Genomic DNA, 27,455 nt, shown 5'->3' on the forward strand with positions numbered 1-27,455 from the left:
ACACCCAGGTGTCTCCCAGGTTTCATCTGATTCTTGGCCGAACCCAGGCCTCCAGAGCCTTTCATCCTAGGTGGGGCAGGTGAGAGGTCAAAGGTTAGGATGGCTCCATGTCTCTTTCTGACTAGGGCTTCTATATTATTCCAGGAAATGGGCCCATGGAAGACCCTGATCCTTCTGAGCTGGGGGCACGGGCCTGGGATCCAGCCTCAAATCTGCAGCCACTACGTCCTGTGACCTCAGCAGGATTCTACCTACCTTGGCTTCAGTTTCCCTCCCTGCACAATATGGGAGTGAGCAAGCCAGTCTGTCAAGCCTGCTCAACCTACAGGCTGTGACAAAGCACTGGGAACAAGAGGTAGCATGGAGGTCAGCCCCGGGCTGGGGTCAGCTGATCCTGAGGGCCTGGCTGCTTCTGAGGGTGGCAGAGGGCAGGGCCCAACAGCTCCACAGGGTGGGCAGGAGGACGGGTGTGCACTCCCTGTCCCCCTTGCAGAGTGGCCTTGATGAAGTCCTTGGCGTCACTGCTGGTGGGCACTCATGACGTGCTCCAGGACATCCACCTGTGCATGGCCACATGGTCAGCAAACAATGGAGAGCAGGCCAGGCTGGAGGACAGAGGGAGGGCCGGAGCCTGCAAGGTCATCTGGGCCCTGGGCCTTGGAGGGAAAGGTGGCCGGGGCAGGGGCTGTGGGTCTCTTGGGCAGAGTGACTGGGACCAGGGCCTCCAGTCCTAACCTGGCTTGGGCTCTTAAGCCTCATGCTCCTCCAACCCGCAAGAACCCCAGCAAGTGTCATAGAGCTGCCCAGAGGGATACAAGCCCAGCCTGCAGCAGGAATCTGAGTTCACCCTGGGGTGGGGATCAGGGCTTAGTGTACACCAGCAGTCTCCAGGGCAACAAATCCCCTGGACAGGCCACCTAGAGCCTTTGTGGGACAGCATGGCTCAGTGCTCTGCCCTGTGGCCTGGCAGGGCCTCTTCTGCTGACAGTGGATGTATGAAAAAACCTGGGTAGCAGTTTCCTATTAAAGTTGGCCTTGTTGCCCATTTCCAAGACAGTTATCAGTTTGAGCTCTCAGGATCTCTAATCTGAAAATGCAACCGACAGTGGGTGTGGCCCCCCTTCACGTGGACCTGGTGCCCTGTGTTGGATGACAGGGTCCTTGCAGTTAATAAAACAGTAACTTCTTCCCAGGCCAGAATACGTTTGTGTGTGTGGTAGGGAAAGGGTAGGGAGGATGGAAGTGGGATGAGTAGGGATCTGTGGGTGATCTCATTCTTCCACTCTCTAAAGGATGAGGAGATGGAGGGTCATAGGTGGAGAGACTCTTTAGCCACACAATAGATACAATAATTTACTTTAAGCATCTGGTTATGATTTTGAATTAGTAATACAAACTGTCTGAACCTGCTTTTTTTCTTATGGAAACAGAGGTTTCACCCAGAAAACCACAAAACACTAATTTTTTTTTTTTTTTTTTTTTTTTTTGAGACGGAGTCTTGCTCTGTCGCCCAGGCTGGAGTGCAGTGGCCAGATCTCGGCTCACTGCAAGCTCCGCCTCCCGGGTTCACGCCATTCTCCTGCCTCAGCCTCCCGAGTAGCTGGGACTACAGGCACCCGCCACCTCACCCGGCTAGTTTTTTGTAATATTTAGTAGAGACAGGGTTTCACCGTGTTAGCCAGGATGGTCTCGATCTCCTGACCTCGTGATCCACCCGTCTCCGCCTCCCAAAGTGCTGGGATTACAGGCTTGAGCCACCGCGCCCGGCCTTTTTTTTTTTTTTTTTAAAGACAGGGTGTCACTCTGTCATGCAGGCTGCAGTGGAGTGGTGGATCTCAGCTCACTGCAGCCTCAACCTCCCACCTTAGCCTCCCAAGTAGCTGGGACCACAGGCGCCACCGCGCCCGGCTAATTTATTTTATTTTGTGTACAGATGGAGTTTTGCCATGTTGCCCAGGGTGGTCTCAAACTTCTAGGCTCAAGTGGTTCACCCACTTCAGCCTCCCAAAGTGCTCTGTCTACAGGCATCAGCCACTGTGCCCAACCTGCAGTGACCTTTTTAAAACATAAGTTCAAGCATCTGGTCTTAACTCCTTTAATTGGAGGTATCTCTTCTCTCATTTTTCTCATCTTTGGTGTTCCCCCAGAGTTCACTGCTGACTGGATGTACAACATATATTTCAAAGTCAAGGCTGGACTGGGTGCAGTGACTCATGCCTATAATCGCAGGACTTTGGGAGTCCAAGGCAGGCAGATTGCTTGGGTCCAGGAGTCCTAGACCAGCCTGACCAACAGGGAGAAACCCTGTCTCTACAAAAAATATAAAAATTAGCCAGGTGTAGTGGTGCACGCCTGTAATCTCAGCTACTCAGGAGTCTAAGGCAGGAGAATCGCTTGAATCCAGGAGGTAGAGGTTGTGGTGAGTAGAGATCATGCCATCGCACTCCAGCCTGGGCAACAGGAGTGAAACTCCATCTCAGAAACAAAACCAAGCACAAAAACTAGAACAACTTTCTTCTGGAGTAGTCTGTGTGTGCCACCTACCTAACCTACTGAATGAAATCCAGATCCTTTCCTATTTCTCCCAGTTACAAGGCACTGTTACAAGGTTCAGACTATCCCGAAATAAAAGGCCGGGAAATAGCAAACGCTATGCATTTGTGGAGTTTAAGTCTGAAGCTTTTGCCAAGATAGTTGCTGAAACAATGAACAACTACCTGTTTGGTGAAAGACTCTTGGAGAGTCTTTTTATGCCACCTGAAAAAGTATAGAAAGAGCTCTTTCAAGACTGGAATATTCCATTTAAGCAGCCATCATATCCATCAGTGAAATATATACTTAGAATCAGCACTTAAACAAAAGCTACGGAAGGAGGAGCGATTTAAAAAGAAAGAAGGATTACTCAGGAAGAAATTAGATTAAAAAGGAATTCGTTATGATTTTCCTTCTTTGATTTTACAGCAAATGGAAAGCATTTCAAAAATGAATTGTCAGATGTCTACAATAGCCCAGGTTTTATGTAAGAAGAAGAAAAAGGTTTTAGGCACTTCTGACACTCCTGAGAAGACAGTGGATATCTACGGCCCCACATTGGTTTGTACATCAACATTTTTAAAGAAACGAAAATCTGAAGTGCCTGAAATGAATGATGATGATGAAGATAATGAAATAGTTTTCAAACAGCCCATATCCTGTGTAAAAGAAGAAATACAAGAGACTCAAACACCTACACATTCACAGAAGACGAAGAAAAAGCAGTCAGTGATATTCAATGTATATAGATTTCTTTTGAAAAATATTTTCATGAGAATAACACAAAAAATTAACTGGGCAAGTTGGCTCACACCTGTAGTCCCAGCTACTCGGGAGGCAGAAGTGGATCACCTGAGCCCAGGAAGTTGAGGCTACAGTGAGCCGTGATCACGCCACTGCACTCTGGCCAAGTCAAGTCATTACATTTATCTTGACCTATTCTAGGCTGGCTTAAGTGGAATTTGTATTAAGAATACAACAGGCAACCTCACAGACATCTAAGTACAAAACTCTAAAGATGACCACACCATGGAAGGCCTGCCTGGGCTGGGAGGTGATTTTCCTCTCCTGCATGCCTTCACTTTGGACTTCTGCTCCATGCTTGTGCTCTGCTCTGCAGATGAACACTCGGCACGTGCTCCAGGCTCCTCCAGCCTCTGAGGCTTTGGCTTGCCCTGACAGTACCCCTGGTCTCAGTGTTACTGGACCTTTCCATACAGATGCTCCTCTGCAAAAAATCTATTGAAAACTCTCTGTGTCATTTCCAATGAGCAGGAGAGAGAATCTGATCTGCCTAGCAGTGAGGGTGGGAGTTCCCTAGTTGTCCCTGGATTTGTAGTGCTGCCCTTTCCAGAGACTCGAGGAGGGGCCAGATATCCAAAAAGAGGGTGCGGGTGGGGAATCAGTAATACAGTCTACTTCAACAAGAAAGTAGAAAGTAGAGGTGCTGGCTCATGCCTATAATCCCAGCACTTTAGGAGGCCAAAGCAGGCAGATCACTTGAGCTCAGGAGTTTGAGACCAGACTGGGCAACAGGGCAAAACCCCATCTCTACTAATAATGCAAAAAGTTAGCTGGGCATGGTGGCACATACCTGTAGTCCCAGGTACTTAGGAGGCCAGGGTGGGAGCATTGCTTGAGCCCAGGAAGTAGAGGCCGCAGTGAGCTGAGATCATGATGCCACTGTACTCCAGCCTGGTCGACAGAGTGAGACCCTGTCTCAAAAGTAATCAAACAAACAAAAAGGATAAAGTGGGAGCATTTGTATGCAAGATTGAAGTCATGCTTTCCATCTATTTTTTTTCACCTTTCCTTTTTTTCTGAAACACTGTATCTTAAGCTTTTCCCGATGTTTTCAAGTACTCATGAGCATTATTTGAATGGTTGTATCAGAATCCATTTCTGGACTCATTGTCATTTATCCATCTGCAGTTGCTGGACATACTGCCCTTTCTGCCACACTCAGTCACCCTTCTGACTTTACACTGTGTCCAATTATCTACTAATACACATACTGGTCATTTAGGACTTAAAGTTAAGAATAGTTATTATGGTTTCTAACACTTCAAAAAGAATGTATCTTCCTAAAAATGGCTTGGTGGTTATACTTTTAAAGCAAAATGGACAAATCGATGTTGAAATTAATGTTTTGCTTTCCTCTTGTGTCTATTTCCACTTCTCTGTCATTTTGATGGAGTAAGTTTCATGTGGAAGGATTTTTATTTTAAAACAGAAATAGCATATGACATGAGAATGGGAACACTGAAAGGTTCAACTTTCTAGTTTACTAAGTTTGTTACAAAAGCTACTGACAGTTAATCATGATTGACCTGTATTGAAAGTGAATTAACATTATGTACAACTTAAGCACTATACTTTCTGTCGGATATAGAAAAATAGGTGACGTGTTTGTAAAAGTATTGGGCTAGGAGTCAGGAAGCTTGACTGTTAGTCCCAATTGTGCTTCTTCAACTGAGCACCCCTAGGCAATAATTCAGCAGCTATTTCTTAAATACCTAATGAATTTCAGGCTTTGTAGTTGGGCTGGGAATATAGACATAGATACTGCCTTCATGATTCTCCAAGGCTCCCTTCCTCACCCGGCTCACAGTGAGCTGTCTTATGCATTGTGTAAATCTGTCTCCTAACAGGCCCCTACTCTGTCTCCAACCTGCTTCCCAGGGCAGTTGTGAGGATCAAGTGAGGGAGAATATGTGTGAAAGCAAATTCTAAATGATTTTAAAATGTAATAAAACTATGATCCATGGAAAATTATTTAAAGATCCTTAGAATTTCAAATAAACAGTACATTAGGCCAGGCTCTGTGGCTCACACCTGTAATCCCAGCACTTTGGGAGGCTGAGGCAGGCAGATCACGAGGTCAGGAGATTGAGACCATCCTGGCAAGCATGGTGAAACCCGTCTCTACTAAAAATACAAATTATTCACTGGGGGTGGTGGCGTGTGCCTGTAATTCCAGCTACTCAGCAGGCTGAAGCAGGAGAATCGCTTGAACCAAGGATTCCGAGGTTGCGGTGAGGTGAGATCAAGCCACTGCACTTCAGCCTGGTGACAGAGCGAGACTCTGTCTCAAACAACAACAACAACAACAAGAAGTACATTAACCTGAATTCTCTCTGGTTTTGATTTTAAATAGATATGAAAATTTTTCAGTGGACCACTGAGATGGTTGAAAATCTTGGCTTGATTATTCTCCAAGAGAATGATACAGTGGTTTGCATGATTAATTTTCTAAAACCGCTAGCAAAAGAAATCAAAACCTTTTTTGAGTTGCTGTATAATGGAGAAATGTTTTATGTGTTCATTAACAGCTTGCCTTTGTTTGATTCCAGCTGCAGCATATCGTGAGGATGAGATCTGTGTGCAGGTGACTGACCTTTACCTGGCAGAAAATAATAATGGGGCCACCGGAGGACAGCTGAACACACAGAACTTAAGGAGCCTCCTGGAATCAACGTATCAGCGGAAAGCTGAGCAGTTAATGTCAGGTGAGAATTGATTTAAGGTGAGATTTGCTCAAGTAGTCAAAGAACTTGCTGGTGACAATGTAAGTTGTTAGGATTCTCTGAACCAGAAGTTAAAGCCGGGGTACTCTGACCCTGTGATTTTACTCCTGGAAATTTTTAGAGTTCCTAATGAGTTCACCAGAGAAATACAAAGTGGAAGTAACTATCTTCCTGGACAATCTACTTTGTTTCTTTCTTCCTTTAAAAAAAAAAAACAAACAAACTAGTTATATATGAGTTTTACAATTTTGTATTCTTTTTTTCTCTGAATATTTTTCATAGTATGCTTTGTAAATATTATTGTTAGAAAAATACTGGCACATGAAATCCATGGTCATGGTCATTATAGAAAATAGGCCTGGCACACACGGCTCACACTTGTAACCCCACCACTCTGGGAGGCCGAGGTGGGTGAATCACTTAAGACCAGCTTGAGCAACATGGCAAAACCCCATCTCTGCAAAAAATACGAGAATCCAAAAATTAGCCAGGTGTGGTGGCATGTGCCTGTAATCCCAGCTACTCAGGAGACTGAGGTGGGAGGATGGCTTAAGCCTGTGAGGTCAAGGCTGCAGTGATCCCTGATCGGGTCACTGCACTCCAGCCTGGGTGACAGAGCAAGACCCTGTGTCCAAAAAATAAAAGGAAAAAAAAATGCAGATAACCAAAACAAGTCACCTTAGAATTCTTTCCTGAAATTACCATTGGTGACATTTCTAGACTTCTCTATGTTTGAGTATATATTTTGAAAAATGTTATACTGGACAAATGGGTTTTAACTTTTTTTTTGAGACAGGGTCACGCTCTGTTGCACAGGCTGGAGTGCAGTGGTGAGATCATGGCTCATGTAAATTCTGTCTCCTGGGTTCAAGTAATTACTGTGTCTCAGCCCCCCTAGTAGCTGGAATTACAGGCCTGTGCCACTGCAGCAGCTAATTTCTGTGTTTTTAGTAGGGCTGTGATCCCTGTGTGTCTCTGGGCCATCAGGCTCTTCCCCTCTCTAAACCTCGGTGTTCCCCTTCTAGAGAATGGGCAGAATTTTCTTCAGACAATACTTGCTCATGTGTTGGGGCCACAGAGAGGAATGGGGCATAGAGTTTCAGCAAGGAGCTGGACATAGGCGAGAAGCAGTCAAGATCAGAGGGACAAGAGGGTTCCGTCACCTCCCCGATTGCCCAGGACCTCACTGAGTCCTCACATGCATGACAAGATCTGTCCCACCAAGTCACAGGCAAAACCCCTCAGCTCTGCCCCAGTGCAGGGCTGCAAATAACCCATATCTCCTCTTGACGCCTCCTGATAGGATGACTTCTGCAGGCTCATGCCATCCTAACAGGGAGAGCTGTTCCACACCCAGGTTGGGAGAGCGCTGGGTGAAATCAGTCCCCTCCACGTATGCACAGCCCGGAGCTGCTCTCCAAGGACCCCTCAGCCACAGAAGGCACTGGTCCTCCTACAGTGCTGCCCCACCCCCACCACCGCAGCCTCCTGGGAGTGTGGTCCGGTGCCCTCCTTCGGGCTCTGCCTTCGCACCCACTCCTACACAGCTACGCCCCCTGCCGGCCGCCCCAGACACCAGATTGGTTTGGGCCTCTGCCTCCACAGGCCCAAACTACCATCTCTTCTGCTCCCCAGAAAGCCAGTTCCCAGCAGACAGGCCATGTTCCCTCTTCATTCCTCAACACAGAGGGCCCATTACAACACCCTCAGCAGACGGTAGAGCTCCCCACGCATCCTCTTAAAGAGGCTTCACCATTGATGGCCACAAGCCCCACCATGACCTCCTCCCAGGGGGTGAATTTTCTTACATGTCTCCCACCAGAGCAGCATCAAAATAAATCATAAAAGCAGCATCTGTTAAATTGTCAGCAACATTTCCTACTAGGATCAACTCTCGGAGTCTGCAGCATTATTCCATTAGATGGATCAGTGTAGGGGTTAGCAAGCGTTTTCTGTAAAGGGCCAGATGGAAACTCTTTAAGGCTCTGCAGGCCACTGAGTCTCCATCACTAGATACTCAAACCCTCCCCTGTAGCAAGAAAGCAGCCCTAGACAACATGTCAGCACATGAGCATGGCCACATTCCCAGAAACCTTTCTTTATGGATGTGGAAGTTTGCATGTCATGTACTTCTCATGTGTCACAAGATAAGATTCTACTTTCCATGTTTTCAACCATTTAAACATGTAAAATCCATTCTTAGCTCATGGGTCACACAAACACAGGCAGCAAGAAATCTCGTTTTTAGACCAGCAGCAGCTGACCCCTGGATGGAGCATTAGAGCTCGGGTGCACGTCCCACCCCAGGGCTTCCAGGAGAGGGAGTGCAGGCTGATGCCACCTCCACCCCATCTCTCTAGGGGAGAAGGCAGAGCTGGTGCTGTATGAAGTTTGGCTGCAGATCCTGGGCCAGCACTACACCAAGGCCTTGGAGGACAAAACCAGCCCTGACTTCTGGGCACTTGAGGGGCAGCTGACGAGATGGGTGAAGTGGCGGGATGAAGTAGGGAGGTCAGGGAAGAGCCCTCGGGAAGATGGGGGATGACTGGACAAGACTTTGTTAGAGCTGTGACCCTCTTCATCCTCTCCTGATCCCCCAGCTGACCCTTGTCCTCAGACCTCTACAAAACTTTGACCAAGAGGTGGTGGAGGAATTCTGGTGGGTCCAGGGTAGCCCTGGGGTCTGGGGTTGAGGGCAGAAGTCTGGAAGGCAGACCCCTGCCTGGCCATAGCCTTCTTGGTCTGCTCTAGGCACTCCTAGCCCTGAAGCTGGTATTTTAAAAAGTGATTTCTGGATATTTAGAAAGTCATCCGGTGTGAGGAGCTGGGAGGGTCCAAGGATAGAGCCCACAAGAGGAGGAAGATTGAAAAGGGGTCAGAGTGGGAGTGGGGGCTGTTGAGGGCAAGGCCCACCCCCAACCCTGACCCCCAAACCCAGCCACAATGCCAGTCAGCCTCAGGCCAGAGGGTGTGAGCAACGGGTGCCCTGGCTGCTCTACAGTGGATCAGAGCCACTGGGTGTGGGGGGTCTTCCAGGGGAGGTGTGGGGATGCCCGGGCAAGGTAAGGCAGGCTCCCAGGGCAGAGACTGAGGCTGACCCCTGCAGCCCCCCTACTGCAGGGGGGAACACCGGGATAGGCAAGGGTCTTAACCTAGAAAGCCCCAGCAGCTCCTGTGCCCATCAGGACACCGTTGAGGCTTGGTGGTGGTGGAACCCAGGAATGGTCTTTGAACCCACGACCTGCAAGGGGAAGCCAAGGACAGTCCTGGCCCGTAGGCTCCCCTACCTGCAGGCAGTGGGCAGGCCCAGTGAGGGGACCCCAGGAGCACAGACCATGAGCTTACCTGGCCAAAGACAGCAGCCAGCACCAAGACATCAAAGAGGGTGGGTAGAAATGTCATCACATCGGGGTTGACTGCGGCCGGCACCAGGTTCCTCTGTACTTCTGGAACACACAGGCCTCTCCTTCCTATCCCTGAAGTGCCCCTGCCCCCACCCCAGCACCCCGAAGACCAGCCTAGTAGATGCATTTGTCCTGGATCAGCCCAGCTGTCCAAGCAACTACGATTTCTGACTAGAGAGCCAGGGCGGGGCAGGGTGTAGGAGGGTCCCTGGAAGATGTTCCCCGGAATGCCCTGATGCCCAAAACGTTCCCCATTGGGCCTTCTCAGGGAGGGAGGGTTATGGCAGCCTGTTCTCTCCAGCCACCTCCATCACCACAGGAGCACTTACAGATGTTACGGGAGAGAATTGACCCACTGAAGCCAGAAACAGCATGGATGCAGCACTGAGGCTGAGGCTAAGTGGACTCTGGGAGACCATCACTCTGTCTTCAAGCTTTGGTCTCCTGGCCCTCTACAAGCCAGGCTGTTTCAGGCTTTCCATGAAGCCTTGCACAGAGACAGAGTTCAAATACAGCTGGTGAACGCAGTGGGCTTTAGGGAGGGGGCACATACCTAGTGGTGGGGGCTGGGTACCAGGGAAAGGAGGCCCTGTGGCTAGCGTGGCCTGTCTGCAGGTGACAAAATGACACATGAACCATGTGAGGAGAGAGGGTCCACCTGGAAGTGTGGACCAGCCAGATGGCCACCAAGCTGGATGGCCACTGCCAGAGCCTGCAGGACAGCAGAGGGGGCTGGGAAGTGACAGAGGACAGCTGAGGGGTGGGGAACCTGGTTTCCTTCATACAGACACATCAGTCTTCCCGAAGTGGTTCTTCCTCAAGGGGGTGAGGGGAGATTCAAGACACACCTCTAGTCCACCTCAAACCATCTCAGGAGGCCACCACCAACGCACACAGCAGCTGCATTGTCACAGTGACCCCAGAACAGCACAGCCCTATCCTTCAGATGAATAAACAGAGGGAGAGACACATCTCACAGCCAGGAGCTGGGACTCAGACCAGGTCCAGCTACAGTGCTGCCTCGATGGCTCCGCCTGCACCTCCTCCAGGACTCAGTTCCTGCTAACAAGTGAGCACCTGAGTATGGGTGAAATAGGTGCTATTATCCCTGTCCAGCTGCTGGGGAAAGGGAAGCAAGGCACAGGTGACTTGCCCAAGGCCAACGTGACAGGGCTGGTTCAACCCCATCTGTCTCAGCCAGCACATCCCCATGGCAGAGGCTTTACTGTGATCCAAACCTGGAAGCTGGAACTCCTTCCAATGCCCCACCCAGGGCACACAGCATGCACCCCCATGTTTGGGGAGGTGACAGTGTGGGAAACAATCTGGCTAGGCCATGGACTCTTGGAGCCCAGGGTTTCCTAGGGCCAGGAGAGCTCTGGAGCCCACTCCAACACCTACTGTAAACCTGGAATCCGCACCTGCAGGAGATCAGGAGAGGGGTTCAGACTCCCTGCACCTACAGCAAGGTAAGACGGGCACAGGTGGGCGCCCTGCTTCCAACCAGCCTCAGGTGGGCAGGAAGCAGATCTCCTGCTTGACCTTCCTCTCCTGCCTCCCCAAAGCAGATGAGAAGGTGCAGCCGCCCATCAGGCCATTGCCCAGATTGAAGCCACTGAAGCTAGGTCCCAACAGGCGAGTGTGACCCCTGACTATCATAGGCCCAGCCCAAGGCAGTCCAGTCTCTAGTGAGGACCTGGTAGACAGGAGATGTGATGTCCCCAAGTGGCTCTATAAGCCTCTGATTGAGGATAATCAAGGAAATGGACAAGACCATCATGCTCAGCCAAGAACCTGGCAGGCAGAAGGGGAACCAGGGGCAGGCAAAAGTCAGTTTGGCCCCAGGCCTAGCCCCTGGAAGGATGGTGGATGAGGGGCCAGCCACAGTGAAGGGGAATGGATGGCCACGGGCTGTGTGGCCAGGGCTCTCAGCTCCTGCAGCCCCTGCAGAACATCTGCCCAGGCCTGGCTCTGCACTCAGACTTCTGCCTGGAGCCACAGGTGCCTGGACACTGGCCTCCAGTAGGGATGGTGGTAGGAAAGGCACTGTGGCCACATGTGGGCACCTAAGCATGGGACAGAGGAGTATCTTGCCCCCAAAGAAACCACAGAGGCCAAGAGCTTAAGCAGATGTGACACTGTCAATAAACCCCCTTGTCCTGGGTCACATCAGTTAAGTCAGCACCTACCCTGACCCTGAAGCTGCAGCTCAGTCTGGCTGAGACTCACAAAGAGATGTTAGTGCTGGGCAGGGGGCCTGGCCCAGCCTGCGATGTCCAGCAAAGCTGTGGGCTGAGCAAGAATCTCTGAAGATTAGTCCAGGACAAGGAGAGCTATGCCTGTGCAGGGAGTGGGGGCAATGCCCAAGGTGCAGGAGGCCTGAGGACATTTAGTTAAGTAGGGTGCCAGGTTAGGATGCGCAGAAGAGAAGGTGGCATGGCGGCATCCTGCCCGAGGCCAGGCTATAAACCTAGAGGCCGCCTTGTCCAGCCTAAACCATGCTGTCACCCAGATGCCATCCTTCAAATGTGAGGCAGGGCTGGGAGAGCCCCCAGATCCCTCATCCCTCCCACCCCAAGCTGGTTTCCATCTGTCACCAGAAGGAAAGGGAACTCTTCTATGGGGCACACCATGCCAGGTCCTCTATCACCTGGGGGAAGGGGCCAGGAGGAGGGGGAGCTGTGGCTAGATGAGAAAGAACCCAGATCCCTCTCTGTCCCTACCTGACAGGTGACCTCGGGCAAGCTGCTTTCATTGCCTGGGGCCAAGGAGAGTCACAGGGGAGGGAGCAGGTTAAAAGAGCTCCACCCTGGAGCCCAGAGCTACCCACAGAGAAAACCCCCCATCCTCCTGATTCTGCTCCCAGCTCTCGCTGCTGGGATAACATCCTCACCATCAGAGAGGCTGTGGGAGGCAGAGGCTGACCCTGCTCCTTCAGGCACCACAGTGGGTTTGGGTCTGCATTCTTCATGATCAGGGAGGGGGTCCCTGGGATTACAAAGGTGAGGGGCAGCTTCTTGGACTCCAGGTGCTCCAAAGTAGACCCTGCAGGGCACCAGAGCTAGAAGGGTGTTAGGGAGGCTGGGTGCAGTGGCTCAGGCCTGTAATCTCAACACTTTGAAAGGCTGAGTTGGGTGGATCATGAGGTCAGGAGATCAAGACCATCCTGGCTAACACGGTGAAACCCCATCTTTACTAAAACTACAAAAAATTAGCTGGGCATGGTGGCATGCACCTGTACTCCCAGCTACTCAGAAGGCTGAGGCAGGAGAATCACTTGAACCCAGCAGGCAGAAGGTGAACAGGGCCAGGATCTGAGCTCTGCCTGGCCATGGTGACTCTGAGCCAAGTAAGCAATCTGTCACTGTGTCTCACAGGGGATGTTAGCATTACCTCTGGAGTCAAAGTAGGTAAGCCAGGGTAACCAGAGTTCCCAGTAGGGACCAAGACCAAAGGACGCAGGGGTCGGGCCTGTCCCGGAAGGTCAGGTTGGATGAGGGGCTCTGTGAAGCTGGGGCAACCGAGAGCCTGCCCTTCAGGTTACAGGCATCTGGGTCCTGGTCTAGACCCTCATATGCCATCCAGAGACCCAACCCTAGGGACAATTCCTCTGAGGCTGGTAGCAGAGAGTTGATCCTTATACTCACCTTACCAAAAGTTCTGAAATGAAGGGACCTATGGGTGGGGGAAAGACTCGTCAGGACAAGGTTCTCAGGGGCAGGTATGGTTTTAGCTGGGCCTTAGGGCAGCCAGAGAGGTAGGTGACAGGCCCGCTCACAAAGTCTGCCAGAGCATGCAGGAGGGACGCACGTGTAGTGGTGAGAATGTTCTGGAAGACAGCAGGCAGCCTCTTACCGATGGGGCCAAGTATGGTCAGGTCCACACACCAGGAGAAGCTGGTATCCACACACTGGTGCACTTTGTTTCTTGTTTTAGAGACAGGGTCTTGCTCTGTTGCCCAGGCTGGAGTGCGGTGGTGCAATGATAGCTCACTGCAGCCTTGAGCTCCTGGGTTCATGCGATCTTCCCACCTCAGCCTCCTGAGTAGCTGGGACCACAGGTGCATGCCACCATGCCTAATTTTATTTTTTGTAGAGACAGGGTCTGGCTATGTTGCCCAGGCTGGTCTCAAGAGCTTTCTACCTCAGGCTCCCAAAACACTGGGATTACAGGGACAAGCAACCACTCCTGGCCATGCTGGTGCATTTTGGCTGCCATGGTGCACAGGAGGTGTGAGCTCCGGGGGTGCAGAGTCTGCTTCTGGACCTCTACCCAGGCCTGCACCCAGACTGACCCCTGGGCTGCAGGGAGCAGGTGTGGAGAGAACGCAGCAAGCAGAGTGGGCTAGCCAGTGATGGAGACCCAGGCTGGGACTAGGAGAGATAGGGCTCCCACCCTCAGCCTAGTGGCCCTGCCCAACCCCTTGGGGCCAAGATGATTTCCTAGGAAGCCAGGCATGGAGGCCAGCATGCACCTGAACTGAGGAGAGAAGACTCTGATGAGAGGGAGGGGGAGGCCTCTGACATAGTTTGGATACTTGTCCCATCCACACCTCGTGTTGAAATGTGATCCCCAGTGCTGGAGGTGGGGCCTACAGTGTGAGGTGTTTGGGTCATGGTGGGGGACCCCTCTTGAATGGCTTAGTGCCCTCCCCATGGTAATGAGTGAGTTTTCTTCTTTTGTTTTTTCTTTTTTTTCTTTTTTTTTTTTGAGACAGAGTTCACTCACAGCCCAGGCTGGAGTGCAGTGGTGCGATCTCAGCTCACTGCACCCTCCATCTCCCAGGTTCAAGTGATTCAATGACTGAGTTTTTTATCAGTTCACAGGAGAGCTGCTTGTTAGAAAGAGCCTGATGCCTCCTCTCTCTTTCTTCCTCTCTCACCATGCGACAGGCCTGCTCCCTCTCTGCCTCCCACCAGGAGTAAAAGCTTCCTGGGACTGTTTGCACCAGGGTCTGCACACCCATCATCCCAGACCTCGGTCAGTACCTCCTTCCCTCTGCAGGCCCTCTCCCTCTGTCCATCTGCCTACTCCACATGCCCTGATCTGAAGCCTGCCTCCCCTCCTCATGGAGCCCTCCAAGATGCTCCTAGCCCCAGATCTCTGGTCCCACAGCACCTTCTGGGCCCAGATTCTGCCTTTTCAGAAGTCTGGGAGGCAGGGCCCCGCCTGGTCATAGCCTTCTTGCTCTGCTCTAGGCACTCCTGGCCCCAAAGCCTCCAGCCCGCTGGATGTCTTCATCTCCAGCTATGCCGTGGCTCTTCTCATCCTGGGCCTCCTGCTCGTCAGAGTTGCCCTCGTCCTGGTGAGTGTCTGGCTGGGCCCGGGCTGCTTCTTGAGGGGCAGGCTCAACCATTGATGCCTTGAGCCTTTGAGCCAAGCTGAGGGGCGAGCAGGTCCCTTTACACCCCTGATTCCCCCATCCAAGCCCAGCACGTCCTCATCCACCAGCTGAGGCCACGGGGTTTAAAGCCAGGGGGGTGGGCCTGATCCCAGTGTCCCCGCCTTTCTTGTCAAGGTGCTAAACTTGAGGGCGTGCCTTGAGTGCTGACATTCCCAGGAACTCAGAGCCAGAGAGAGCCAGGCACCAGCCCGAAGTCACACAGCCAGGGGCTTCTTCCCTCCTGGACCCCCAATGACTGGACTTGCAGGGCTGGGAAAGAGGCGGAGTAGGGGAAAGCAATGAATTGTCAACCCACGCAGGGAGCCCCACTCCCATTCCCAAGGTGCATAAGGTCAAGGAACACCCATTTCCAAGTCCATGCTCACTCAGGGCCCTGCTCCAAGTGCTTGGCACTCACACCGGCCTCCCGCCCTCCATGCCACAGGTATCGGTCTCATTTACAGAGGGGGAAATGGTGGCCAAAAGCCTCCCCCAGCACACATAGCTAGACCACACAGAGGTCTTAGTGCAGCTGAGGGGTCCACAGTCTCTGCTGCCCCTTCTGCCACTGGTGCTCCCAGGGACCACGCTTCAGAGAGGGAGGAATAAGAGAGAGCTGGGTGCTCACACATGGGGCACAGGGGACTAGGGAAGGGTCAGCCAGGAGGAAAGGGCAAGGTCTGATCCCATAGGTACACATCACACAGTCTGCAGAGTCAGGAGAGCCAGGGCCAGGTCCCAGCTCTGCAGCTGCTTGGTATGTGACCATGGTTAAGTTGTCTCCCTGGACTCTCCATGCACTTTGCATGCTGCGTGCACCTTCTAGAAGGAGCCTGGACCCTGGCTGGCCTCATACTTGCTGCATAGGCTGCAGACCCACAAGTGCTTCTGCAAGGGGCTTTGCTTCTCCTCATAACCTGGGGATAGAATGGAGTAGCTCTGGAGGTAGCAGGTGGGGGCTTGGCTTGGGTTCCTGGCCCAGACGAGGAAGAGTACACCTCAGGGTCACAGGGCTTTGGCAGCAGCCCTTGGCCCACACAGGCTGCCCAGCTGCCCACCCACAACCCATACCTTTGGGCAGCTCCAGCTGCTGCAGTTCACTGGCCAAGGATTCGCACTCGACACTGTGCTTGGCCGCACTGGAGAGGATGAAACTCAGCACTGCTACTGTGGCCTTCATATCGCTTGACTCTGATGGACACGTGAGTGGGGCAGGGGGTGTCACTGTGGCCCCAGCCACCTCCCAGTTGCCCTATTAACTTCAGCACAAAGCTCCCAGGCCTCCTGAAGCCACAGGCACTGCTCCTGCTCCACCAGGAGCTGGCAGAGGACAGGAAGGTGGGACTGCGAATGTCTTTCTTTCCCTCATGCTCCTCCACTATGGAAGGTAAGTTAAGGATGCTGCAGGGAGGGGTGGGGGCCCCTCTGTACCAGGCACCATGTCGAAGTCCCAGGGTTGCCTGGGGCCTGTGAACTCAGCGGGGTACTCACCAAACTTGGCATCAGTCGTGAGCTTCAGGATCTTCTCATACTATGGGGAAAGGAGACCTTCGGGGGTGCCAGTACCCTATTCACCAGCCCCTCACCCTTAGCCTGGATCCTGCAATAAGAACAGACAGGCTGGAAAGAAGTATGAGAGGTGCCCAGAGAGATTTCGAGGCTGGGTCACCCATCTCCCCGGGCCTAGTGCAGAGCTTCAGGGCACTGGGGGTCATAAGGTCATGGGACAATGGGGTGCTGGGTCTTGTACTCACATCATTCCCCTGTCCCAGCAGCTCTTTAGTACCTGGCTGCAGAGCAGCTGCAACTTCACAGAGGACTGGAAGGGAAGTCCTTACATCAGCCAGGCTGGCAAACCTCACCCCTCCTTCCTGGGGACTGGCTCAGAGCAGGCCAGCTGCTGATCAAGGTCACAAAGCATGGTAGCACAGGCTGAGACCACTGAGGTCCCAGCCCCAGAAAACCTCACCATCATCTACACCCACAATCCCCAGCCCCAGCACCCCTCCTCCACCCAGACTAGACCCTGTGCACTCAACCATCTTGGCCAGCGTGCCAATCTCTGCCAGGACCCACTTGGGACAGTCCAGATCACCACAGAACCAAAACCTCTGCAAGGGAGGGAGGCAGGTAATCAGGCTGGAGGGAAGGCTGAGGTGTGGCCAGGATCCGTGTCTCCCACACTTGTGTCCAGCAGGGACCCCTGGTCCCCATCACAGATGGACACCCTCTGGCCACTTGTTCTCCCCTATCACCAGGGTGTGGAGTGAACTCTCTCCCTGACCCACCCTGCCACCAAACCCTGCTCTGAGGTCTACTCCAGGCATTCTTGTCTGCTCAGCAAACATCAATCAAGCGACTTCTCTGTGCTAGCTCCCACTCTAAGTGCTGGGGGTACAGCAGGGGATAAAACAAAGTCCTGGGCCTCACACAGATGGGTGATCTCTCTCCCCTCTTCCCCATACCCACACAAGTCCAGTCACTCCGGCTTCCCTGCTGCTGCTCGGGGACACCAGCCTTGCTCCCGCCGCCATGCCTGCTGCATTCTCTGTGTGGCTTGCTATCCTTTATTTCATTCCACTCTCGGCTCAAGTGACCCCTCATTAGACCAGCCTCCCTGTTTTTTTTTTGTTTTTTTTTTAAAGACGGAGTCTCGCTCTGTTGCCCAGGCTGGAGTGCAATGGCACAATCTTGACTCACTGTAACATCCGTCTCCCGGGTTCAAGCAATTCTGCCTCAGCCTCCCAAGTAGCTGGGACTACAGGCATGCACCATCTCACCTGGCTTTTTTGTATTTTTAGTAGAGACAGGGTTTCACCATGTTGGCCATGCTGATCTCCAACTCCTGACTTCAGGTCATCCACACACCTCAGCCTCCCAAAGTGCTGGGATTACAGGCTTGAGCCACTGCACCCGGCCAGGCTGGCCCTTCTTGATCATACTTCCTAAAATAGCCCCTCACACAAGGAAATTTTGGGGGCGGGTGGATATGTTCATTATCTTGATTGTGGTGATCCAAGAGCCAGGAAGATTTGATCTTTACTTATGCAACCTCACCTTTCTCTAACCTCCAGATGATACTCTCCCAGCTAGGGGAAATGCATTCATTCCTGGGGAGCCATGCTCTCTCTCACCTGGTCTCTGCACATGCTGTTCCCTGTCTGAAGACATACACCTCCCACTCTTGCCTCCCAACCCCTGGTACACAAACTCTACTTCAGCCAGCCAGTTCTTGCCATCGGCCTTTAAGGTTGATGGCATCCTCCGGGAGGCCCCTTAGCACTACACACGAGGCGTGGTTAGGTCTCTGCCCCTGGAGCCTTAACTATGACTGCCAATTCAAGCCTCCAATTGCCCCTTCCCTCGCGGCTCAAGTCGTCCCAGTGCCTAGCACACTTCATGGTATGGTCTAGACGCTTAGAACGCACGGATGGATGGACTGGATGGATGGATGGGTGGATTGGATGGATGGATGGATGGGTGGATTAGATGGATGGACAGATAACTCTCAACCCCAAAACTACTACTTTCGGGATCTGGAGAGAGTGGAGGGGCTTCCTAACACTGTGGAAGAGTGAGACTGATTCTAAGCAAGTGTCCAAGTCCCACAGGAGGGCTGGGGAAGACGGTGTCCTTGGGAGGTCCTCTTGGGGCTGGGGAAGACCTGAAAGGACTGCCAGCTCCAGACAAGCCCCACTTCCTGCCCCCGGAGACAGGGGCCCTTCCTCCCGCCAGGGAAGCACGGGGACTCTGAGTCGGCTGGCCTGCTCTGTCTTACTCGCCCCCAACCCCCGCCGCCGTCTAGGGAGCGGGATGGCGGTGGACTTTCCTCTACCAGGCCGGCAGCCCTCAGGCTCGCACACACTGTATTTGCGGAGAGGTCAGGGCAGACAACCTCCCCCCGTTTCCGGAGCCACTGGCGCCCCCGAATTCCCGCTCCAGCAGCCCATGCCTTGCTTCACCCCTGGCGCCTCATCATCGCGCCAGGAAGCCAGGGCCCGGGAATTTCTTTTTCCAGTCGCGTGGGGTCAGCTGATTCCACGATCACGTGACTTGGACTAACGGACTCTGGGAGGGCGGGGGAGACCGCAGCCCACTGGAGGTGCCGGGGCGAAAAGCTGGCGTCTCCTCCTCGTCTCCCAGAATCCTTCCCTGGAGAAAACCAGCGCCCACCGCCAGTTTAACTGACAGTGGGAGTTATTTCATTTGTTTAACTTAAGCGGGCAGGATCCCGGGAGCCAGGGGGATTCAGGTCATTGCCATGTTTTCCACTGTTAAGCGATTAACATTAGACACAGCTGCGGGCTGTGGCAAAAGACATTTTAAAAACTATTTAAAATAATCTACTACACATACAGAATGTTGTACCTATTATAAATATAAAGCTTAATAAGTTTTCATCAACTGTAGACCTCACATAACCAGCACCCAGATAAGGAAATAACCAGATAACTTCTTCAAGTGCATGGGTATTTTATTTCATTTTGATGAGTCGTCTAGTTGCCCAGCAAAAAGACTGTCATAATTAACATGCTCAGGAAAACTCCTTACAGCTTCAACATCAATAGATTCTTAATTATTGCCAATCTGATGGGGAAAAAATCGGTTGCTTAGATTGCAGTGGTAGTCAGCTTACTGGTAGCTTTGAGCTAATGGGTAATCTAGAACAACTAAGTTTCTGACATTGACTTCAAGAGGTGAAAACAACAAGACAAAACAACAAAAATACATTAGAGAATAGACTAATAACCAGAGAAGAAATTGAATAGAGTCATCCCTTAGTAACTTCAGGATATTGGTTCCAAGACCCCAGAGATACCAAAATTCACCGATGTTCAAGTCCCTGAGATAATGTGGCATAGCATTTGCAAATAACCTATACACATCTGTCTGTAGATTTTAAATCATCTCTAGATTACGATAATACCTAATGCAACATAAATGCTTTGTAAATACCTGTTATGAAGTATTTATAAATGTTTGTTTTTTATTATTTTACTTTTTCCAAATATTTTTGATGCACAGTTGGTAAAACCTAGGGATCCCAAACCCGAGGATACAGAGGGCTGACTGTAGTTTGAGCTCTCTCCTCAATTCCATGCCTATCCCATGCACCAGGTGTAGCTGGTTTGATTGTTGCAGGCTTTCAGGTTTTCAAAAGACAGAGCTCATGACAAGTAAACTGCTCTATAGAATAGAAAGAAATGGAAAGTGTCCCAATTCATGGTAAAATTGAGCTCATTTCTGAAGAGTTCTTTTACAAATCATAAGCACTAGCCCCTTGAAAACAACAGTATGTTAAGTTACTAAACCATCCTATACCACATAGAAGAAAAATTTTAAGAACATAAGACCTGTAATCACAGCAGTTTGGGAGGCCAAGGCCGGTGGATCACTTGAGCCCAGGAGTTCTGGACCTGGTTGGGCAACATTAGGAGACCCCAGTCACTATAAAAAATTAGCCACTTGTGCTGGTGCACACGTGTCGTTGCAGCTACCTAAGAGGCTGAGGTCAGAGGATCTCTTGAGCCTGGGAGGTGGAGGCTGCAGTGAGCCACGTGATGGCACCACTGTACTCCATCCAGCCTGAGCAACAGAGTAAGACCATCTCAAAAAAAAAAAAAAAAAAAAAAAAAAAAAAAAAAAAAAAAAAAGCTGGCCGCAGTGGCTCATGCCTGTAATCCTAGCACTTTGGAAGGCCAAGGCAGGCAGATCACCTGAGGTCAGGAACGGGAGACCAGCCTGGCCAAAATGGCAAAATCTCTCTCTACTAAAAAAAAAAATAATAAAAAGCAGGGCATACTGCCGGGTGCCTGTAAATCCCAGCTGCTCGGGAGACTGCGGCACAAGAATCACTTGAACCTGGGAGGTGGAGGTTGCAGTGAGCCAAGATCTTACCACTACATTCCAGCCTGGGTGACAGAGTGAGACTCCATATGAAAAAAAAAAAAAAAAAAAAAAAAAGCAAAAAAAAAAGACAGAAGAATGGCTCTACTTTAGTTTCATCCTATCAATAGCTTAAAGAAGAGAAAAATGGATAGATTTGGAAAACCACTTTTTATTTAAAAAGAGAAAATTAGGAACAGATGAAAACTGTCTTAAGAGTATTTGAAAAACAAAACAGCAAATTTAACATCAGACAGACAAAATATTTAAATTCAAAAATAAAGTTAATGGTGGGTGGTGTGCCCTTTTAATGTCATACTGTAGCATTTTTCATAGATACTTATTTTATAATTAAAGATTATTTGACTATTTAGAGCAGCGACCCTGACACATTAGAGTGTATCATCATCACCTGCAGGGCTTGTGAAACTGGCTGCTGGGCCCCACACCAGAGTTTCTAACTCAGTAGGACTGAGGTGGGGCCTGAGCATTGCATGTCTATGTTCCCAGGTGATGCTGATGCTTCCAATTTGAGACCATGCTTTGAAAACCACTAGTGTAGGGAAATATACTAGAGAATATGTTATGAATATACTGGAGAATATGTATATAAGTTAACTTACAGATTTCTGTCCAGTAGGAAAGATAACTCCCAAAGAGGACAGTTTTTTTCCCAATATGATTTTTTTTTTTTTTTTTTTTTTTTGAGACAGAATCTTGCTCTGCCACCCAGGCTGCAATGCAGTGGCATGATCTCGGCTCACTGCAACCTCTGCCTTCCATGTTCAAGCGATTCTACTGCCTCAGCCTCTTCAGTAGCTGGGACTACAGGCACCCACTACCGCACCTGGCTAATTTTTATATTTTCAGTAGAGACAGGGTTTCACCATGTTGGCCAGGCTGGTCTTGAACTTCTGATCTCAGGTGATCCTCCCACCTCGGCCTCCCAAAGTACTGGGATTACAGGCATGAGCCACCACACTCAACCTCCCTTTAGGATATTAACAAGTTTTGTCTCTATTTCAGAATGCATTTCGAAATGCCCTTCCTGGAGCATTGCAGCCACTATCTCTCAAAACACTCCTCGAACTAGCTTCACCGTGTGGCTGACTCCCTTGTAAATTAAAGAAAATATATATACATATTTCTTCATTATTTGTGTGAAAGTCAAGCTTTTCATATTGTGAAAATTATACTTCAGGCTGGGTGCAGTGGCTCACGCATGTAATCCCAGCACTTCGGGAGGCCGAAGCGGAAGAATCACTTGGGGCCAGGAGTTTGACACTAGCCTGGCCAACATGTTGAACCCCATGTGTACTCAAAAAAAAAAAAAAAAAAAAAAAATTAAAATTAGCTGGGTGTGGTGGCACACACCTGTAGTTCCAGCTACTTGGGAGGCTGAGGCACAAGAATTGCTTGAACCCAGGAGGCAGAGGTTACCATGAGCTGAGATCATGCTACTGCACTACAGCCAGAGCCAGAGCGAGGCTCTGTCTCAAAGAAAAAAAAATGAAGAAAGAAAATTATATTTTGATACAGTATGCTAATATAAAGGATATGATGTGGTTTGACTCTGTGTTCCCATCCAGATCTCACCTTAAATTGCAATAATCCCCACAGGTCAAGGGTGGGACCAGGTGGAGATAATTGAATCATGGGGGCGGTTTCTCCCATGCTGTTCTCGTGATAGTGAGTGAGTTCTCATGAAATTTGATGGTTTTATAACAGGCTTTCCCCTTTGCTCGGCTCTCCTCTCTCCTGCTGCTCTGTGAAGAGCTGCCTTCTGCCATAATTGTAAGTTTCCTGAGGCCTCCCCATCCACACAGAACTTGAGTCAACATAAACATCTTTTTATTATAAATTACCCAGTTTTGGGTATTTCTTCATAGCAGCATGAGAATGGACTACTACAGTGTACTAATAACAGCCCAGACAGTAGTATACAGGTGCTACTATACTTTGATGCTAGAGGTATTCCCATTAAGGTCATGAGCAGTATGTGCTATCATTACCATGATCTAACATTGTTCCAGAAGTTTTTAGGTCAGCAGTTGTCAACTGGAGGTAATTTTGCCTCCCTAGGGATATTTGACAATATCTGAAATCATTTTGGCTGTCACACTGAGGAGTGCTACTGGCATGTGGCAGGCGGAGGCTGGGGATGTTGCTAAACATCCTGTGAGGCACAAACAGTTCCAAACAAAAAATTATCCAGCCCAAAACGTCAATAGTGCTGCTGCTGAGAAACCCTAGTCTAGACAAATAAAACATGGGAAATCCGTTAACATAAATGTGGGAAAATAATAAACTAGTATTTGCCAATGACAGTCTAGCTAGGAGGTCCAAAAGAAGCACCTGAAGAACAGATTTTGCAGGGGCTGCATGGTGGCTCATACCTTTAACCCCAGGGCATTGCAAGATCACATTGGGAGGATCTCTTGAGGCCAGGAATTCAAGACCAGCCTGGGCAACATAGTGAGACTGCACCTCTACCAAAAATCAAAACATCAGCCAGATGTGGTGGTGTGCTCTGAGAGTCCCAGCTGCTGAGGTGGGAGTATCGCTTGAGCCCGGGAGCTGGAGGTTATGGTGAGCTGTGATCGTGCCATTGTACTCAAAAAAATTTTTTTGAGACAGGGTTTTTCTGTTACATATGGGGTCTTGCTATGTTGCCCAGGCTGGTCTCAAACTCCTAGCCTCAAGCAGTCTTCCTGCCTCAGCCTCTGAAAGTGTTGAGATTACAGGTGTGAGCCACTCCCCCGGCCTTAAAAAATAAAAACAAAAAACTAAATTACATAGTGTTATGTGGCCAGTTGAAAGATGTTGGAAAACAGTTGTGCTTGTGATCCCGCTGTAACCAGCTATAAAAGTATCAGGATTAAGAAATGTACTGGGTCTGGCTTTCCCAGGTTTAGGTTCCTGCTAAAAGAATGAGATGGATTTTTTCTTCCTCCACTCCTCACCTTCCTGCAAGAACCAGGATTGTGCATTTTGACGGGCAGGCTCCTACCTCTCGCAGGCCACGGGGACATGCAGAGCCTTTCTGCTTGTGTTTTTGGGCACGTGGATAAAGACCCCCTGTCCATGGGCCTTTGTTTAGGATATTTGGCCCATGGAGGAATGAGGCTGGAATCACCTGGGAAGGATAGAGGCCTCAACTGGAAGGAAGAGTGACCTGAACTCCAGGTTCTGGGCCTACACTTTGTTCCCATGCAGCACCCTATTAGTGGTGACTGGGGCCTGGAAGTCAGGGACATTGGTGACCAAGTGTTGGGTGGACAGGAGGAGCTGAGGGAGGTGAGGGGCATTTCTCCAGTACTGCCCCCTCCCCGGTCCCCAAATCAATGCCCTCTGTCAGCTCAGACACAGCCCCGGCCAGCAGCAGTGCAGGTCAGGAAGGGCGAATGCAGTCAGCACAGATCTGCTCCACAGTCTCCGCCTCACTTCATCTCGGGTTGTGGGGAGCGAGTCCCCATAGCACTGATGATATACTGTCAGCTGAGAACATTCAGCTTGATTTAGAAAGATAAGGTGGGACATCTCTTGGACATGGTGTGTGAAGCAGTGCTATCCCTCTGTGGCAGCGAGCCAAGGAATAAACCAGAATGTGCAAAACCTGTGTCCCAGAATCACCGTTTCCACCGCCTGAGTGGCACAGTGTCCTCAGTCCAGGCTCTGTCAGGTCTCAGATCCCCCGATCATCATGCCTTTTCTGCCCAAGCTCTGCCTCATGATGGCCTCAACTGACCACAGCCTCTTCCACCTTCCCAAAGGGACGCCTGCTCATGCTCCCCAGCAAGCCCACCCTGCTGGCTCTGGGCTCTAAGTAGGAGAGCTGGGCAGGCTGGATCCCACCACTGAGTTCAGTCTCGGGGATCTCCACCCACGCTAGGCTTCCACTGATGGGACATAAGTGGCCTGAGGGTCCTTTACATCCACACAAGAGCCCCATGGTGACCAGGAGTGGGGTTCTGAGAGTTTAAATGACTTGCCCAGGGCCCCAGAGCTGGCTAGAATTCCTGCACTGCCACATCCAAGGCTTCATCTGGGCCTTCCACTTGGGGGCCTGGACACCCCTCTGCATCTACCAGGCTGGGAAACACATGTCTGCCGCAGCTTCCTCCCAGTGACTTACAGCAGCTGCAGATCTTTGGGGGGCCTTCTACGGGGCCCACCGCAGCAGGGAGCCAAGAACTCTTACAGAGCCCTGTGTTCTCTCTCCGCCCCCTTCAGCTCCGAACTCATGTACTAGCTGCTCTGATGTAAGAACAGGCCTTATGGCCGGGCGCGGTGGCTCAAGCCTGTAATCCCAGCACTTTGGGAGGCGGAGACGGGTGGATCACGAGGTCAGGAGATCGAGACCATCCTGGCTAACACGGTGAAACCCCGTCTCTACTAAATATTACAAAAAACTAGCCGGGCGAGGTGGCAGGTGCCTGTAGTCCCAGCTACTCGGGAGGCTGAGGCAGGAGAATGGCGTGAACCCGGGAGGCGGAGCTTGCAGTGAGCCGAGATCTGGCCACTGCACTCCAGCCTGGGCGACAGAGCAAGACTCCGTCTCAAAAAAAAAAAAAAAAAAAAAAAGAACAGGCCTTGGTGAGGGTGTTGGGGCTCTCTCTGGTCAGTAGCCCAGGACTTCAGGAATCTGGTGATGTCAATCTGGAGAGGAGGTGCCTGCTGCAGGGAGCAAGCATGGGCCAGTGTCCTGGCCCCTTGCAGGGGCAGCTCCTCTTCCTTCCCAGGGTCCCCTAAAGATCTGAAGGCATCCAGGGTAAAGCACAGTGTTCGGCTGTGTCCTGGGGTCCAGGAAAGCCAAGGAGAAGTTGCTCCACCTGCTGTCCACCAGGCACCCCGGCAGAGAACAGCCTCAGCCCACCCCAGCCCAACACCAGATCCCAGGGACTGATCCACCTGTAAGAGGGCAGCATGAGACTGCCCCCATTGTCCCCAGAGAGTCCCCTCAGTCATGGGCTCTGACCAGGGTGCAGGTGGGCCCAGCAGGCTGGTCCAGCATGGGTGTGGCTGCCCATTTGTCCTCTGAAGAGCCTCAGGTGCTTGTGGCAGCTGGTGTGTGTCTGGGCTTGGAAGTAGAGAATGTCCCCCAGCCAGAGGGCAGGGGACACTTGTTTTGTTTTCCAGTCCTCTGCAAGGACAGGGACCCCAGGCTCTGGGCACCCCAGCTCTGCCTGCCTTACCCACAGCCTACCACCGTTTGGCCCAGGCAAGTCGCCCCAGCTCCCACAGAGGGAGCCACCCTTCCCACCTCCTGATGGTTGTCCGCACCGGTCAAGTTCCATTCTGGAAAAAATAACCTTCCACATTATTGGGAAGGCACGCCCTCCCTGACTCCTTTCCAGAGCTATCGTCCCCACTTCCATTTTCTACCTATCATTCGATGCAGAGACCAGCTTCTTCCCTGGGCCAGGGCTGCTCTGAAGGCAGGGAGGTTGTGACCAGGCTGTGGGGTGTAGCAGACCAGGCTCTCCAGGCACATCTGGGCAGAAAGCCAGAGGTCGGAGCTGAGAGTTGTCGAGAGCCCTGGCCCAGCCCTGATTTTACTGATGAGGCTCTGTGAGGGGCTGGATCAGCCCGAGTCACTGAGTCTATAAGGGAGGGCCCTTACCATAATCCAGGACCCTAGAGCTAGCTTAGGTCCCATCTCTTTCCTACGTAGACCAAGGTAGGGGCATGAACTGGCTTCTGGATTCTAAGACCAAGGCCCAGCACACCTCTCCCTCCCCTTGCCTGCAGCTGTTGTCACACATCAAAAGTGAGTTTTGCCCTGAGGGGCTGGAGGTGCAGCTCCCTGGACTGGACCCGGTGGCCAATCCAAACAAGTCCCTGTGCGTCCCCACCAGCCAGGCCTTCTCACACCACACAGCAGCTGGGGGCACCAGGATACCCTGGGGGATTCCAGGGATGAGCCCTCCCTGAGGCTTCCACAGCAGCACTGCCATCCCCAGACCCGCCACAAGCCCCGCGTCCATCCAGCCTTCGAGAACCTGGCCCCTCACACATACCTGCCCCGCTCCTCACACCTGGCTTTCCTGTGAAAAGTGGAACCGGTTCCGCCTGGGCCAGCTGGAGAAGGGCCTCAGGAAATTACCATTTTGGGGACTCATTCCAATCATTCATTCATTTATTCACCAAATACCCACTGTCCACCTTTCTGTACCAGGCCAGGGGTGATGGTCAAGCGCAACACATGTCCCAAGGAGCTTTCCACTCTTTAGAGACAGACAGGCGGACTCTCACACCATGAGATGCCCTCTGGGCTAGGGGGTGCCCAGGGCTGCCTGCAGAGGAGGGTCTTGCCCACAGGTGGTGCTGGTGGATATGGACGTGGAGGCCACTATGGGGTGAGGGTGTCCAGACACAGGTCCTAGCATGTGCCCAGGCACAGGGTGTGACCTGGGGCAGGTGCGGGGCTGCTCTATCTGGAAGGTTTCCTGACTCTGTCAATGATAGGCTGTGGCTGGATCAGGCTTCATGTTGATTTTTATTATTATATTTAATACATTTTGATTATGTAACTAAATACGATTATTATGATAAAAGTTATGAAATACAGAAAAGTTAAAAACACAAACCAGCAAACCTCTTCTCTTCCTAAATAACTGCTTCAACAGTATTCTTGGACTTTTTTTCCCATGTATCTGCAGCTATAAACATAAGCTGCCCAAGATAGTATCCTTCCCCATATTCTGTTTTGGAGCTGGAGTT

The 27,455-nt window shown here is 51.1% G+C and overlaps 2 pseudogenes; one reads left to right on the forward strand and one right to left on the reverse strand.

The window, feature by feature from the left end:
- Positions 1-1,763: 1,763 nt before the first annotated feature.
- On the forward strand, positions 1,764-3,970 carry LOC103227489 (MKI67 FHA domain-interacting nucleolar phosphoprotein pseudogene; annotated as a pseudogene).
- An 11,612-nt stretch (positions 3,971-15,582) lies between these two features.
- LOC140709759 (COMM domain-containing protein 4-like) lies at positions 15,583-17,380 on the reverse strand (annotated as a pseudogene).
- Positions 17,381-27,455: the final 10,075 nt, after the last annotated feature.

Source organism: Chlorocebus sabaeus, chromosome 22 (assembly GCF_047675955.1).
Source record: "Chlorocebus sabaeus isolate Y175 chromosome 22, mChlSab1.0.hap1, whole genome shotgun sequence".
NCBI lineage: Eukaryota > Metazoa > Chordata > Mammalia > Primates > Cercopithecidae > Chlorocebus > Chlorocebus sabaeus.